The 18300-nt window shown below is 41.9% G+C and overlaps 1 protein-coding gene and 2 long non-coding RNA genes across 4 annotated transcripts in view; 1 reads left to right on the plus strand and 2 right to left on the minus strand.

The window, feature by feature from the left end:
- The window catches only part of LOC115134856 (ras association domain-containing protein 8-like), a 30164-nt gene extending 21247 nt beyond the window's left edge, over positions 1-8917 (minus strand). For both annotated transcript variants that reach the window (XM_029669028.2, XM_065022455.1), the window contains exon 1: positions 8587-8917. The gene's annotated coding sequence lies outside the window, so the exon portion shown is untranslated. The remainder of the gene's footprint in view (positions 1-8586) is intronic.
- A 6299-nt stretch (positions 8918-15216) lies between these two features.
- LOC115134714 (uncharacterized) lies at positions 15217-16485 on the minus strand. The gene is made up of 3 exons (XR_003864358.2): positions 16300-16485; positions 16043-16187; positions 15217-15742 (listed from the first exon to the last, which is right to left on the minus strand). It is a non-coding gene; the product is annotated as an uncharacterized LOC115134714 (long non-coding RNA).
- LOC135573268 (uncharacterized) lies at positions 15593-16625 on the plus strand. Its single transcript, XR_010464634.1, has 2 exons — positions 15593-16190; positions 16281-16625. It is a non-coding gene; the product is annotated as an uncharacterized LOC135573268 (long non-coding RNA).
- The last annotated feature ends 1675 nt before the right edge of the window (positions 16626-18300 follow it).

An 18300-nucleotide genomic window follows, 5' to 3' on the forward strand; every position in this document is an offset into this window, starting at 1 on the left:
TGTGTGCTTAGTCCCCTCCTGTACTCGCTGTTTACCCATGACTGCGTGGCCAAGCACGACTCCAACACCATCATTAAGTTTGCCGATGACACAACGGTGGTAGGCCTGATCACCGAAAACGAGGTTGAGAGCTTCAAGATCCTTGATGCCCACATCACCAACAAACTCTCATGGTCCAAACACACCAAGACAGTTGTGAAGAGGGCATGACAACACCTATTCCCCCTCAGGAGACTGAAAAGATTTGGTCCTCAGATCCTCAAAATGTTCTTCACCACGAGAGCATCCTGATTGCATCATTGCCTGGTATGGTAACGGCTCGACCTCCGGCTGCAAGGTGCTACAGAGGGTAGTGTGTACGGCGCAATACATCACTGCGACCTAGCTTCCTGACATCCAGGGCCTCTATACCAGGCGATGTCAGAGGAAGAAAAATTGCCAAAGACACCATCCACCCTAGTCATAGGCTGTTCTCTCTGCTACCACACGGCAAGTGGTACCAGAGCACCATGTCTAGGTCCAAAAGCCATAAGAATGCTGAACAGCTAATCAAATGGCTACCTGGACTATTTGCATAGACCCCCCTCCCCCTTTTTTTACACTGCTGCTACTCGCTACTCGTTATTGTTATTTTATTGTTGCTCTTTTATTTCCTTTACTTTAGTTTATTTAATAAACTTTCTTAACTCTTATTTTTCTTAGAACTATATTGTTGGTTAAGGGCTTGTAAGTAAGCATTTCACAGTAAGGTGTTGTATTCAGCACGTGACAAATAACATTTGTTTTTATTTGATTGCCCCCTGTCATGTCCATCGAATAAATAAGTGGACCAAGGTGCAGTGTGAGTAGAGTTCCACATATTTATTACAGTGAAACTTCAAAACAACAAAGAATGAATGAACTTGCAGTACATATTTCACGATTGTTATGTCTTTGTTTTTTTGGAAGTCTCACTATCATTAAAATATGGAACTCTACTCACGCTGCGCCTTGGTCCAATTCTTCATATGACAGTCGTGACAGAATATCCCACCATTACAGGACCAAGCAGCGTGCCCAGGAGGTAAAGGAGAGTTGGACATGGGAGGAAATACTGGGTGGATGCGAGACCCTTCCTTGGTGGGAGTCGATAAGGAGTATAGGAGGACAGCGGCGATGCCGGGGTCCAAGGCCACAAACAGCCCACGGGCAACCCCAAGATTTTTTGGGGTGAGGCACAAGGGGCGGTCGGCTGAGCCGAGGAGAGAGCCAGAGACCGTCTGGGAGATGATGGAGCAATTGGAGGAGGGAGATCGGAGAGAGATGTTGGTTAAGTGCATTCTGCAGCGCACTCGCCCTGAAGAGCGTGTCATCAGTCCGGTGCAACCTGTGCCGGCTCCACGCACCAGGCCTCCAGTGTGCCTTCCCAGCCCGGTACGTCCTGCGCCGGCTCCACGCACCAAGCCTCCAGTGCGCCTTCCCAGCCCGGTACGTCCTGTGCCGGCTCCACACACCAAGCCTCCAGTGCGCCTTCCCAGCCCGATACGTCCTACGCCGGCTCCACGCACCAAGCCTCCAGTGCGCCTTCCCAGCCCGGGACGTCCTGCGCCAGCTCCACGCACCAAGCCTCCAGTGCGCCTTCCCAGCCCGGTACGTCCTGCGCCGGCTCCACGCACCAAGCCTCCAGTGCACCTTCCCAGCCCGGTACGTCCTGTGCCGGCTCCACGCACCAAGCCTCCAGTGCGCCTTCCCAGCCCGGTATGTCCTGCGCCGGCTCCACGCACCAAGCCGCCAGTGCACCTTCCCAGCCCGGTACGTCCTGTGCCGGCTCCTCGCACTCGCCCTGAAGAGCATGTCATCAGTCCGGTCCAACCTGTGCTGGCTCCACGCACCAGGCCACCAGCGCCTTCCTCTGTGCTGGTACCCAGTCCGGGCACGGCATTCAGCCCGGCTTCATGGCTGGATCCGCAGTCTGAGCGGGTGCTACGTGGGTGGGGGGGGTACTGTCACGCCCTGTTTTAGGTCAGGGTGTGACTAGGGGGGTTTCTAGGTATTATATTTCTATGTTGGTGTGTGTGTGTGGTTCCCAATTGGAGGCAGCTGATGATCGTTACCTCTAATTGGGGATCATACTTAGTGTGTCCTTTGTCCCACCTGTGATGTGGGATATTGTTTTGTGTGAGTGCCTATGTGCGCTACGTATTTCACAATCGTTATGTCTTTGTAGTTTTGGAAATCACGCTGCGCCTTGGTACAATTATTTATATGACGGTCGTGACACCCCCTATGTTCCCCTTGGACTTTACAGGCCATTGTTCACTATGGGGGGAACAATATAATCACTTATTGGTAGTGATGCACCGATATTACATTTTTGGCCGATATCTGGTATTTTCCTTGCCAAAAAAACGATGCAGATAACCGATATTAACATGTCTGCGGCTTTTTAAGCATTCTAGCAAGCAGTTACATTTTTATTTATTTTTTATTTTATTTCACCTTTATATAACAAGGTAGGCAGGTTGAGAACAAGTTCTCATTTAAACTGCGACCAGGCCAAGATAAAGCAAAGCAGTGCGACACAAACAACAACACAGAGTTACACATGTAATAAATAAACATACAGTCAATAATACAATAGAAAAAGTCTATATACAGTGTGTGCAAATGAGGTAGGATAAGGGAGTTAAGGCAATAAATAGGCCATAGTGGAGAAATAATTGTAATATAGCAATTAAACACTGGAGTGATAGATGTGCAGAAGATGAATGTGCAAGTAGAGATACTGGGGAGTAAAGGAGCTAAATAAAATAAATAACAGTATGGGGATGAGCTATTTACAGATGGGCTATTTACAGATGGGCTATTTACAGATGGGCTATGTACAGGTGCAGTGATATGTGAGCTGCTCTGACAGCTGGTGCTTACAGATACTTAGGGAGATATGGGTCTCCAGCTTCAGTGATATTTGCAGTTCGTTCCAGTCATTGGCAGGACAGAACAGGAAGGAAAGGCGGCCGAATGAAGAATTGGCTTTGGGGGTGACCAGTGAAATATAACTGCTGGAGCGCGTGCTATGGGTGCTATGGTGACCAGTGAGCTGAGATAAGGCGTGGCTCTACCTAGCAAAGACTTATAGATGACCTGAAGCCAGTGGGTTTGGTGACGAATATGAAGCGAGGGCCAGCCAACAAGAGCATACAGGTCGCAGTGTTGGGTAATATATGAGGCTATTTTGTAGATGACAGTCAAGGATCGGTAGGATAGTCAGTTTTACGAGGGTATGTTTGGCAGCATGAGTGAAGGATGCTTTGTTGCGAAATAGGAAGACGATTCTAGATTTAATTTTGGATTGGAGATGCTTAATGTGAGCCTGGAAGGAGAGTTTACGGTCTAACCAGACACCTAGGTATTTGTAGTTGTCCACATATTCTGTCAGAACCGTCCAGAGTAGTGATGCTGGACGGGCGGGCAGGTGCGGGCAGCGATCGGTTGAAGAGCATGCATTTAGTTTTACTTGCATTAAAGAGCAGTTGGAAGCCACGGAAGGAGAGTTGTATGGCATTGAAGCTTGTCTGGAGGTTAGTTAACACAGAGTCAGGAGTATACAGGAGTATACAGAATGGTGTCGTCTGCGTAGAGGTGGATCAGAGAATTTCCAGCAGCATCATTGATGTATACAGAGAAAAGAGTCGGCTATAGTAGTTAACACACACGGACGCAGCGCTCTAAAGCAATGCATCTCAGTGCAAGAGCCGTCACTACAGTCCCTGGTTCGAATCCAGGCTGTATCACATCCGGCCGTGATTGGGAGTCCCATAGGGCGGCCATTGTAAATAAGAATTTGTTTTTAACTGACTTGCATAGTTAAATAAAGGTTACACACACACACACCACACGGACCAAAAAGTTATTTTGTTGGCATTTACGTATGCCCCCATTACCAATAAAACATAATGAAAACCTATTTCTTTCACTTACTTGCTGTGCTGTTTCGTTGTTCATTTGGTCAGTCGTTTCATTCTCAACCAGGATTTCTATGGAACGCCGTTTGGGTCTTTGAGTGTCAAATAACATTATTTGACGTGTCAAATAAGCTTGTTGACCAATCAGGACCTGAATATGACTGCACGTCACATAATATGTTAAGCCCCTAGCTTAACATATTAGCTAGCTAACTATATGGGTAGGTGTCATCATCTAAAATATCCCTAATTTATAAGACCGTTCTTATTTGATTAATGGTGGTTGGACCCATCTATGTGAAGCTAGCCACAATAAGGATTAGCCACAATAGTGGACTTTGTGGTTAGCATTCAAAATAAAAGTATGGCATAATTCTACTATTTCTATTAATTTGCATCACTGTCAATGGCACTTTTCTTTTGAATGCAAACTGCAAATTCCACTATTGTGCCTAATCCTTATTGTGGCTAGCTTCACAACACATAACCCAGTCAGGTCGAGCCTCACTAGCCAGATGAAGCTAGCTGGCTGCTTATAACGTTAGCTTTGGGCAACAGGGTTAAGTAGCTGGCTAGCTATTTATTTTCATGAACTAAAGTTCAATTTCAATAGGCGAACAACAAGTGGCAACCTAGCTAATACTTATTCACAAGGATTCCTAAATGATTGCTAAGAATAATGAAAATGACTGCAGTTTCTACTGGTCATTGTTTTCAGCCTGGTTGTATTGGTGCTAGCTAGGTACCAAGCTAAAGCTAGCTTTTAGTTGAGGTCAAACAAATGATGCGTTATTACCAACGCATATTGTAAACTCATTGTTCGTGGCCGGTGTTTGCTTGTTTGCAGACTTGTACAGCTTTGACAGTGCTACTGTATCTTTCTTGACATGCAAAGACCCAAATGGCGTTCCATAGTATGTATGTCGTGAAGCTAATAGTAGTGACGCTATTACTGTGTAACTCCGGTAGGACAACATCTAAAAAATAGCGCACTTTGTAGTGTGTACCGGTGCTCAACCAGTCGGCGAAAGCCAACATCACCCACGACAGAGAACGGTTGTTTGTCAAGGGCAATGAATGCCATTATCTTGGCTTTAATGGATTTCACCTTTGAGTTAGTCTCACTGAAATTGTCTTACTCTTTCAAATGACTGCTTGACTTGTTGACTGCTCGATCCACACAGCAGACATTGTGGGCTAGGTTAGGAACGTTGTGTTGCAAGTGTAGCGCAACATTTTACGTTGCGTCATTACGTCATGTACCTACAATATATAGGTATGCACAGTAGCTTTGACATCAGATTTTAACATCGGCGTTAAACTAGACATTGGCTGATACCAATGTTGGTATTTTTAGCTAATATCGTCCGATTCCGATATGTTCACCGATATATCGTGCATCCCTACTTATTGGCAAAGGGGAGAGGTTGAAGGCTATTGAAGGTATGAGAGCAGAGATACACCAGAGGTAGCGATATATAAAAACAAAAGAAACATTTACTTCAACACTATCCTGATGACAAAAAGTAAAACAGAGCCCATCCCCCCACAGTCCATAATGAGTTATTTTTTACAGAGTGTAGTGCAATAAGGGGTTCTGGTGCTTACAAACTATTTCCATTATTGAACTTGAATTGAAATAGAATTTCCTGTTGCACGGCTACGTTGTAATTACTAGAAATGTATACACTCTAGTGTAATTGGTACCAGACTAGGCCTCTTGTGAAATGGATCCCCGTTTTCCAGCCATAGCAAGAGACAGATTCTGTTTTATTGTGGTGGTGGGGACTCTTTTGTGTGTGTGTGTGTGTGTGTGTGCGTGCGTGCATGTTTTGGAGTAGGCTGAGAAACTATGCCTTTAAATCTCCCCAGTTAGCCATCAAGTGCTGCCCTGGCCTTACTCTCATGCCTCATACACACAACAGATCTGGGTAGTTGGTCGTACTAGGGCCTCAGCCCTATTTACCACAATGCAAAACAGCCTGGTATGCAAGACTGAGGAAGAAGTGCATAGAGGAGCTTTGGGGTGGGGGCTATTGGGAGGAGTTTCTTACCACAAACATCAGCACAATAAATATACAGAGATAATATCATGTGTGCAGTTATCTTTTCTATAGGAAGGAATTCCACTACATATCCATGCCAGTGCCAGGCATACAGACAGACATGTATTATATGCCCCCCCCCCTCCCCCCCCCTCAAATGTTGTTGTTTGTGTCGCACTGCTTTGCTTTATCTTGGCCAGGTTGCAGTTGTAAATGAGAACTTGTTCTCAACTAGCCTACCTGGTTAAATACAGGTGAAATTTTAAAAAATAAATTACAACTGTGGAGCCAGGTCGTCACAGGGCACCAGCAGAGCACCGGCAGGCGATCTCCCTCCAGAGATGGGCCTTGATGCTACAGCGTGGAGACTGATAACATCCAGAGTGTGCATTCCTGGCTGGTGAGAATGCAATGGGCCATGACGTGGAAATAAGGTTGGTTCTGTTCACAGCCCTCTGATCTCAGGGCTGTGTTTAACATGAATACACAATAGATTCTACTCACAGCTAAAGGACTACATCAGTTATATAGTCTACAGAGTGCCAGGCTATTTTTGTGGGTGATTTTGTGGGCAGACTATGTTTATACTGGGAGGAAGGAATTAGGACTGTATTACAATCTATGATTAAAAACTAAGCTAAATAGGCTAAATCTTTGGGTAAATCTTATTATTGAATTACATAAAACAAGCATTTTTGCTTTTTATAAACAGGAGCCCCACTCCCATTTCCACATAAATACCAAAACAAGAAAGAGGAATGAATGTCAGCAAGGAGTCTTGTGGTCGGTTCTCCCTCCTCCACACTGCCAGCAGCAGCATCCTCTCAGGTCAGACCAGGTCCAAAATGGCATTAGGTTGACTACTACCTACCTACTACCTAACGCCTTTAATAAAGTTAGTTACAAATAAATAACAGATTAAAGTTGCTATTCAGAACGAAAATACATGTTCTGCTTGTGTTGGTGGGGTCTTTGTATGTACGTTATACTAGAGTCAAAGTGGAAAACATTTGTATTTGTGCAAGTTTGAAATTACTATAAAATAAATATGTCTAGACAGTTAAGAAAATACAAAAAGTTGAGTTAAGGTAATTACAAGGTAATTGGCTGAAGTTTGGCCAGAAAAGGTCCTGTAGTTAAAGAAGGCCACCTGAATTATGCTGGAAGGGCCAAAAACTAAGGCTGGCTCGAGCTCACCCTTCCAGCCAAACACTTGTTCAGAATTCAGGCCACCCCCCCCCCATCCCCTCCATCCCCTTAATCCAAAGATCTCCAAGGAGAGGGAGTTTGAGACGTCCATCCCTCACCAGGGATTAAAACCAGCCCCAGTCACGCCATTGCCACGGTTATAGCCCCAACTCCTGTAAAGCTTTCCATGAGGAACTTCTGGAGCCACACACTCCTCTCACCTCTCCCTCCCTAACATCAGGCTGGCTGGATGTTATATTAGACTCCAGAGTGGCCCTCGCCTCCCCTCCCCTAGTCGGGAGGTCAACACTGGCAGGATCCTGAACACCTGGACGACACGTTTAGTCAGCAGAAATAATACCGCCTTTGTTCTCCTGCCATGATGGCTCTATAAGTGGACCAGCTTTGAAGTGCCAGCCTGATGCCGGGAGCAGGGCCATAGCAGCACCACTGATTGGGGCAACAGACCCGGTCTCCTGGCCTCTGCTCTGGTTAAGGGTTTGGAGGGTTGGTTTGTGCATGATCAAGACATGGGTTTATTTTAGTCCATGTTCTGGCAGTCTCATCAGTTCATTAGAGCAGTAATTGAACACATGCTTTAGCACAGCTGTGGGATTAATGAAGATACTACAGCTTCTTAATCGTAGAAAAATGAAACAGGTTTTATGGAGTAGGCCTGTTTCTTTAATATTTTATGATCAAACAGACAGTGGTGTACAGTAGGCAGCCCAAAGCACACAATACTCAGTTACTGATATACATTATCTACTGGCCAACATGGTTTGCTTCAACGTCTGTGTAAAGTTGATTGTAACTGATGAAAGTGTCAATACACAGGGAGCACAACTACTGCTCTAATACATCATATCCCCCAAAATATTGTATTGGCCTACTCTACAGTTAGTCTCTAAAGTGGGTAACTGGAAATATAATCATAGTCCCCATAAATAGCCCTGTAGGTAGCCTACATCAAATAGTGTTAAAAGCTTAATTGTGAATGGGAAATGGGGTATGTACATTCATAGGAAATTCGTAATTGGAGGAATGTATACATTATCAACCATTATTCAATGTTTATAAACATATAAACGTATGGGCTATAGTCTATTATCAGATAGAGAGCCAATGCATGAATGTAGCCTATATATGGGTCACAGAGTAAACAAGTCTGGGAAATTGCCCTGAATGCTGTACTATTGTTTTGAAAGTGTGATGTTATTTACGGCAAGAAAGACCCGCGACATTGCAAGGGGCACACATGTTCCACTATGCAACCTGATAATGTTTCCGTTATCCCTGCCCCGTGTTATTACACCTGGGATAATGTTGTGAAGGGTAGTTACTTTAGAAACACAGTATAACGGTAATACTTTAACATTAGCGGGGAAAATACAAACGTAATCTCTTACCTTCGTGTTGTAGGTGCCGAAACACCAACAGAAGTCCCCCTCAGTCTTCTCTATCGGGACTGAAGTTTAGGAAAAATAAATTCTGTAGAGGAATGGAATCGGCGCAAGCCTATAAATCACTTGTACGAACTGCGACAACGTGACACGGTCCACAGCAAAGAGAGAACTGCATCATGAGAAAATGAGCAGCGTTGTGATATCCTTGGCTGAAAGTTTAACGATGCACTGTCCCTGCTATAGCCATTGCAGGTTGACCAATATGCTGCGGAAAATTGCCTCTCCCCATTTCATTACTTTTGCCTGTAAATACATTGCATCGGAACTGTGACACCGCAAGGCATTATGGACCCTTTTAAAGCTGCAATACACTTCGTAGAAGAAGGGTACTCACCTAGAGGAGTGGGGTTCCTGAAAGTGGTCGGGTAGCCTTCTTGAGAAGGAGCCATATGGTGACTGACTATCAGGTATATGAAAAAGTTATCTGGTATTAACTATTTATTTTCTGTATTTTGAAACACCTATAATCACAACCAGACACTCTATACAGTGTGTGGCAGTGATCTTGTCAATGCATTGTTCTTTCATGGCAGAATATAGCCTTCACACAGAGTAACAAAATAATATTGATTAAAAACATTATTCAGGCTAAAAGAGCACATTTGAAAAAGCTTGTTCGTTCTTCATTGTGTATTTAGATGTTTGGTTATTTATAATAATTTATTTAGTGCCTTCGGAAAGTATTCAGACTCCTTGACTTTTTCCACATCTTGTTATGCTACAGCGTTATTGTAAAATGTATTAAATTGTTTTTATTCCTCATCAATCTACAAACAATACGCCATAATGACAAAGTAAAAACATTTTATTAGACATTTTTGCTTAAATAAAAATAAAGTAATGGAATGGATGCACTGATACTTATCCTACTGATGATCCACATTAAATATGATTATCACGAGCTATTATTCATCTCAATGGATTTGTTAGTTAGTTTGTCAAAGTACATACAGTTGAAGTCTGAAGTCAACATATACTTAGGTTGGAGTCAGAAACTCGTTTTTCAACCACTCCACAAATGTCTTGTTAACAAACTATAGTTTGGCAAGTCGGTTAGGACATCTACTTTGCATGACACAAGTAATTTTTCCAACAATGTTTACAGACAAATTATTTCACTTATAACTCACTGTATCACAATTCCAGTGGGTCAGAAGTTTACATACACTAAATTGACTGTGCCTTTAAACAGCTTGGAAAATTCCAGAAAATTATGTCATGGCTTTAGAAGCTTCTGATAGGCTAATTGACATAATTTGAGTCAATTGGAGGTGCACCTGTGGATGTATTTCAAGGCCTACCTTCAAACTCAGTGCCTCTTTGCTTGACACCATGGGAAAATCAAAAGAAATCGGACAAGACCTCAGAAACAAATTTGTAGACCTCCACAAGTCTGGTTAAATCCTTGGGAGCAATTTCCAGATGCCTGAAGGTACCACGTTCATCGGTACAAACAATAGTACGCAAGTATAAACACCATGGGACCACGCAGCCGTCATACCGCTCAGGTAGGAGACGCGTTCTTTCTCCTAGAGATGAACGTACTTTGGTGCGAAAAGTGCAGATCAATCCCAGAACAACTGTAAAGGACCTTGTGAAGATGCTGGAGGGAACAGGTACAAAAGCATCTATGTCCACAGTAAAACGAGTCCTATATCGACATAACCTGAAAGGCCGCTCAGCAAGGAAGAAGCCACTGCTCTAAAACCGCCATAAAAAAGTCAGATTACCATTTGCAACTGCACATGGGAACAAACATCGTACTTTTTGGAGAAATGTCCTCTGGTCTGATGAAACAAAAATAGAACTGTTTGGCCATAATGACCATCGTTATGTTTGGAGGAAAAAGGGGGAGGCTTGCAAGTCAAAGAACACCATCCCAAACGTGAAGCACAGGGGTGGCAGCATCATGTTGTGGGGGTGCTTTGCTGCAGTAGGGACTGGTGCACTTCACAAAATAGATGGCATCATGAGGCAGGACAAGTATGTGGATATATTGAAGCAACATCTCAAGACATCAGTCAGGAGGTTAAAGCTTGGTCGCAAATGGATCTTCCAAATGGACAATGACCCCAAGCATACTTCCAAAGTTGTGGCAAAATGGCTTAAGGACAACAAAGTCAAGGTGGTGAAGTGGCCATCACAAAGCCCTGACCTCAATCCTATAGAACATTTGTGGGCATAACTGAAAAAGTGTGTGCTAGCATGGAGGCCTACAAACCTGACTCAGTTACACCAGCTCTGTCAGGAGGAATAGGCCAAAATTCACCCAATTTATTGTTGGAAGCTTGTGAAAGGCTATCCGAAACATTTCACCAAAGTTAAACAATTTAAAGGCAATGCTACCAAACACTAATTGAGTGTATGTACACTTCTGATCCACTGGGAATGTGATGAAAGAATTAAAAGCTGAAATAAATCATTCTCTCTACTATTATTCTGACATTTCACATTCTTAAAATAAAGTGGTGATCCTAACTGACGTAAAACAGGGAATTTTTACTAGGATTAAATGTCAGGAATTGTGAAACTGAGATTAAATGTATTTGGCTAAGGTGTATGTTCTCACTGGTTCAAATCCGGGCTCTGGCTGGGCCATTCAAGGACATCCAGAGACTTGTCCTGAAGCCACTCTTGCATTGTCTTGGCTGTGTGCTTAGGGTCGTTGTCCTGTTGGAAGGCGAACCTTCGCCCCAGTCTGAGGTCCCGAGTGCTGTGGAGCAGGTTTGCATCAAGGATCTCTCTACTTTGCTCCGTTCATCTTTCCTTCGATCCTGACTAGTCTCCCAGTCCCTGCCGCTGAAAAACATCCACACAGCATGATGCTGCCACCACCATGCTTCACAGTAGGGATGGTGCCAGGTTCCCTTCAGACATGACGCTTGGCATTCAGGCCAAGACAGTATTTCAGTTTTTAATTTTTAATACATTTGCAAAAATTTCTAACAACCTCTCTTCACTTTGTCATTATGGGGTATTGTGTGCAGATTGCAGAGGATAAAAAAATTTTTTGAATAAGGCTGCACGTAACAAAATGTGTAAAAAGTCAAAGGGTCTGAATACTTTCAAAGGCACTGTATATGATATTTAATATAAGTCTATGATTCATGTAGTCTGGGAACATTAATACTCAAAGTCTGCAGCTGATTCTGATAATCTTTATAAACTCTATCAGTAAACAAGTATCTTAATAGTTCCGCAGTTATCTGCTTAGCTTTGCGCATCATTTTGACAGGACAGAAGACTATTGAAAGTCTGCCATGGAGGCACTGATTTAATACTGCATATGATTGAGTCATTCAATATTGCACATTACATGTTCTAATTACCACAAACACAGTTTACTGTACCAGAGAACTTCTTCTGATGTAGTCTGCCTATAGACTTTTAACTGGAATATATCTGGGTGACTAGTAGTGTACAGTAATCTTATTTTCACAGATATGCTATGCAATTGAGGTAATGGACAGGCTTGAATCAAGGTGCCAGTGAGATACAGGGTTGGGTAGGGACCCTTGGTCTATACTATGGGATCAGTGAAATTCATTTAGCAAAACGTGTTTCTATTGGATTGGTGCATGCCACATTCTCAGGATTCCAACAAAACGTGTTTCTATTGGATTGGTGCATGCCACATTCTCAGGATTCCAACAAAACGTGTTTCTACTGGATTGGTGCATGCCACATTCTCAGGATTCCAACAAAACGTGTTTCTATTGGATTGGTGCATGCCACATTCTCAGGATTCCAACAAAACGTGTTTCTATTGGATTGGTGCATGCCACATTCTCAGGATTCCAACAAAACGTGTTTCTATTGGATTGGTGCATGCCACATTCTCAGGATTCCAACAAAACGTGTTTTCTATTGGATTGGTGCATGCCACATTCTCAGGATTCCAACAAAGCGTGTCTCACTTTTGTGTCTTCTAGATGTTATTGAGTGGACAATTCATTGGAGAGAAAATGTCACATTTACAGATAGTGGCACTTAAAGCATGTAAAATAAAGAGGACAAGAACACATAAATCTAGACTTCTACACAATGTGTAGGCAAATTACACTATCTGTTTATGTAACTACAATGTAAAAATACATAGATTTAAGAGCAATGTAATGTTAGTCCTTTCACAAACTGTTTTCAACATCAATCTACAGCAAAAAAGCTATAAATATGCAGAAAGTATAATATATGCCACACACAAGACTGAATGAAAACGCTAAAGGGGTATCGGCAATGGCATTGTCTGCGAGCTCATAAATGTACAACTACTGACCTCTTGTGGCTCCATCTAGACACAGTCTGAATGCCTCAGTCCAGCCATTTGATATGTTATTTCATTTTTTCCAGAGTGTTTGAGAAAGTTCTGAAACTCAACACGTATTACTCTACAAATGAAATATTAAGTGTGAGAAGGCTACGTACTGCAGGCTTCATACTGTCTCCATTATTGTGTAATAGCTATGTAATTAGTATCACGATCTTTAATCTTTGTTAGGTAGGCCTTTAAGCAGTGTTTCAGATCAATTTAGGTTTTTTTTGCCAGAGAACTGGTTCCTTGAAAGAATGATATGAAGGTAAAATAGTGCCTTAAGTGTACAAGCATGTCAAGCAGAGATGGGCAACTTTGATGGGGGTGGGGGCCACAAGAAAACGGAACTCATCATGAGGGGCCACAGTGGCTCGTGGGTCTGCAACTCCACACATTTTGCGGTAGGGTGGAGGCAAATGTTTGCCGTTTTTAATATGATCACTGATGATCAATGGGCCCCACCCGGTCTGTAATTCGACCATGCTTACTACAAGTTCAGATAGCTGTCCACTAGACTAATTTACCAATCTAAAAATAAATTGCTAATTGAGTGATTGCTGATGCACAATCACATTTTGAATTGTGTATTCTATTATTTTAACTCTCAACAGTAAATTGAGACCCAGACTAAAGGTGGGCTGCCAGTTTCCCATCCCTGATGTAAAACGTGACCTGCACATGTAAAATATTAGTTGCACCTATATAATCTGTGTTGTAGTTGCAAAAAAAAACAATTTATTTTGAGAATAAATGCAACAACACTTGCAAGTACATAACATGATGTGTGAATAAATACAACAAAATTTGCAAACATGTCAGTTGATATGTGAATAAATTCAATAAGATTTTCAAGCATGCAGCTGAATTTGAGAATGAATGTTTACTAAATTTACTAAACTTGTGACTGGTGAATATTCCTCTGTGAATTCAAACTAAATTTGCCGATGTCGAATCTGTGCGCCCAGAGTTTTGGCACTAATTTAGCGACTAACTTCAGGCAAAAGTTTTGCAGTTGTAAAAACAAATTCTGCCACCAAGCAGCAGAGAAATATACAAGCTCTGGTGGACAGGGCTTTTTCTTCTGACCAATCAGGTGAGGTGTTGTCATTCTGGAACAAGCTCTCACGTTTCACAGGGTTCCGGTCTGGAAGCACACTTCCCACTGTGCTAAATATGGATCAAATTGTAAACATTTGTAGCTAGCTAAATGCTATTCACAGAATTTGAAAAGTACAACAAGGCGTCGGTGTGAAGAAGATGAAGGGAATAATTAAAATGAGTGTTTCCACATAGCATAACCACTACAAAGCTAATGCTAGCTAGCTATCTAACTAGCCTCTTTTCTATTGACATTACAGGGCTTGCTAACTAGCTAGCATTAGAGCTTTTCTGGTTAGCCTGTATCTAGTGGTTATTAAATTGTGTAACAGAGGAATAGATAAAGCTATGCACTTGTAATTTGGTTGAGACTAAAATTATTTTAGAAAATGATTTGCTCTATGTATATTTGATGTGTAGTTGGTTGGCTTTGCTAGTTAGCAAGATGAGATCTCTGCTCAAGTTGGCTAATGTTAGCTAGCTTGCTAATAATGTTTTGAGGAGAACAGGCTTGCTCCCTGTAGATTCAAGACAGGAGGGGATGGGGAAGAAGATTAAATGTGCAGTTGCTTCATCTGGCTGATGCAGTGCCCAGACAAAATGAGAGCTAACTGCTACAGAGATACGTAAAAGGTGAGATCTCTCAGATTCTATCTTGATTAGCTCGCTAAATGTCAATATTGAACCATACTTTAACCTTTCTAGGGTAGGCGTTCCGCTAGCGGAACCCCTCGACAACATTCCATTGAAAAGGCAGCGAGCGAAATTAAAATATGTTATTTAGAATTATGTAACTTTCACACACTAACAAGTCCAATACAGCAAATGAAAGAAACTTATTGTTAATCTACCCATCGTGTCCGATTTCAAAAATACTTTACAGCTAAAGCACAACATATGAATATGTTAGCTCACCGCCAAGTCAAAAAAACACAGCCATTTTTCCAGCCAAAGATAGGAGTCACAAAAAGCAGAAATATAGATAAAATGAATCACTAACCTTTGATGATCTTCATCAGATGACACTCATAGGACATCATGTTACACAATACATGTATGTTTTGTTCGATAATGTGCATATTTATATCAAAAAATTGTTTACATTGGCGCGTTACGTGCAGTAATGTTTTGATTCCAAAACATCCGGTGATTTTGCAGAAATACTCATAATAATTAAAGATAGACTTCTCCTTAATGCAACCGCCGTGTCAGATAATTTTTTTTATTGTTTCATCTCCACTCTAGGATGATTTTAACAGTGAGATACCACAGCACTTCAGGAGCACACAGACAACCAAAATATCCCATCGATATTTTCAACTGTCTCAGCTCGCTATTACAGCACCACACATTTCCATTTCTTAAAGGCGGATAAAATTCCTATTGAGATGAGTGGCTGGAAACAGCCGATGAATCTGCCAAAGTCTGCCAAAAGCTCCAGCACTGTTCGTTAAGATGAAATGTGTCTGAGCGCCTCTACTTAAACCTGTTAGAGAGTCTAGACTTGCGTAGTGTGGCACTGTTGTTGACTCCCTTGTGAAGAGGAAGAAAATTAGCACCATGATCATGGTAAAGTAGAGGATGGTAGTGGTGATGATCTGCAGCTTGGAGAAGTAGTGCAAGTCGTAAACAAACAGGTTGACTGCCATGAATAGCCTGATCAGGAAGGAATGCCACCACCAGTGAGTCCTATACAAAACATAAGACACTCTTTAGGTTCGGCTCAATACATTTTTTTACACTGTAGTGACATCTAAGTGCTTGGATCTATGAGCAGAGATAAATTAAGTCATATGAGAAAGAAACATTTGCATCATTTAGAATGTTTTCATGAAACTAAAATAGATTTACTGTTGACACAAAGACTTCACTTTTGGTAGCTAAACATAATGGCACAGATAATCTGGCAAACTGGAAACGTTAAGAATCTGTTTTACAAATATTACATAATGCATTTACATACAAAGAGAGAGAGATGGCACAGTATACCATTATTGTGATGCCAGATCCATGTATGCATGGCTCCACCCACCTCTGCACATGAGAGGAAGTAGCACAACAGGATGACGGCCTTGGAGCAGGTGATGAGAAAAATGATGAACACCAGGAACAGGAACCCAAACATGTAGTACATCTGGTGAGATAAAATCTTGAGAAAATACTCAACAATAAATGAATCATTATACAAGCACCACTAGGCTAATTCAGGCTCATGGTTGAGTTGCAGACTTGACCCTTGTTCTTACCAGATGCTGTTGATGAAGAAGAGCTGGATAAAGATGCAGCCGAAGGGCTGGATTCCGCCAATGACGATTCCGGGCATGGCCTTGATGAAGACGGAATGTTTATAGATCTGCCGAGTGATCTTGTTGGTTCGCAATGGCTGCTCAATCGCCTGTATCACAGAGAATAGTATACTTTGAAGAATCTCAAATATAAAATATATTTTGATTTGTTTAACACATTTTTGGTTACTACATGATTCCATATGAGTTAGTTCATAGTTTTGATGTCTTCACTATTATTATACAATGTAGACAATAGTAGAAATAAAGAAAAACCCTGGAATGAGTAGGTGTGTCGACTTTTGACTGGTACTGTACAATACCCTTGGTGGCATGTCTGGTGGGTTACGTGTGTGTGTCACTGCTATGTCTAAGTTGACTATGCAAACTATTTGGAATTTCCAACACTGTTCCAAAGTTTGGGGTCACTTAGAAATGTCCTTGTTTTTGAAATAAGATATTTAATGGAATATCTACATAGGCATACAGAGGCCCATTATCAGCAACCATCACTCCTGTGTTCCAATGGCACGGTGTATTAGCTAATCCAAGTTTATAATTTTAAAAGGCTTATTGATAATTCGAAAGCCCTTTTGCAATTATGTTAGCACAGCTGAAAACTGTTGTCCTGATTAAAGAAACAATAAAACCTTCTTTAGACTAGTTGAGTATCTGGAGCATCAGCATGTGTGTGTTTGATTACAGGCTCAAAATGGCCAGAAACAAATAACTTTCTTCTGAAACTCACCAGTCTATTGTTGTTCAGAGAAATTAAGGCTATGTGAGAAATTCCCAAGAATTTGAAGATCTCGTACAACTCTGTGTACTACTCTCTTCACAGAACAGCGCAAACTGGTTCTCACCAGAGTGGGAGGCCCCGGTGCACAAATGAGCAAGAGGACAAGTACATTAGTGTCGAGTTTGAGAAACAGACGCCTCCCAAGTCCTCAACTGGCAGCTTCATTAAATAGAACCCGCAAAACACCAGTCTCAATGTCAACAGTGAAGAGGCGACTCCGGGATGCTGGCCTTTTAGGCAGAGTTCCTCTGTCCGGTGTCTGTGTTCTTTTGCCCATCTTAATATTTTATTTTTATTGGCCAGTCTGAGATATGGCCTTTTCTTTGCAACTCTGCCTAGAAGGCCAGCATCCCGGAGTCGCCTCTTCAATGTTGATGTTGAGACTGGTGTTTTACGGGTACTATTTAATGAAGCTGCGCACAGATTCAACATCGGCTAATGTAGTTTTAATTCACAGAAGAATATTCACCATTCGCAAGTTTAGTAAATGAGTTGCATTCGTTTTCAAATTTAGTTCCATGCTTGCAAATGTTCTTTAATTTATTTGCATATGAACTTGCATGTTTGCAAGTGTTCTTGCATTTATTCTCAAAAGAAGTTAAATGTTTGCAAATATTTTTTTGCAACTACAAAACTGATTATATAGGTGCAACTCATATGTTACATGTGCAAATCATACTTTACATGCTTGTACACTTAAGGCACTATTTTACCTTCATAAATAAATAGTGTTTGAATTCTCACAGAAAAGGGGGTATGGTTCTGTCCCATGGAGATAGTTAGAGGATGCAACATTGTATCTGTCCCATTATGGCTTCAGCGAGAGCATGGGCAGCTCCATTGCTATAGATTTTGAAGTAGTCAAATTTCTTCTACTACTTCTATGAGTTGGAGTTTATTGTTTGAACATGTATAAAGCAAAGGTTGGTGATTTACTGCCACCTGTAGTTATGGAATGTTTGCTCACGAGGATAATTCATTGGCTGATCCCGCTTGATGACCTGGATGAAATGACATGATCGTTCCTTAGCCCACAGGAAGTTCCACCCAGTTGACTACTTCAAAATGGTGAAAGTCCTCAATGGACTAAAATTGTATTTTGGGCACTAGAGTCCACTATCTACTGTATCTATACGTTCTGTCCATAGCTATTCTGCGCATTT

This window comes from Oncorhynchus nerka, linkage group LG9a, assembly GCF_034236695.1.
Source record: "Oncorhynchus nerka isolate Pitt River linkage group LG9a, Oner_Uvic_2.0, whole genome shotgun sequence".
Taxonomy (NCBI): Eukaryota; Metazoa; Chordata; class Actinopteri; order Salmoniformes; family Salmonidae; genus Oncorhynchus; species Oncorhynchus nerka.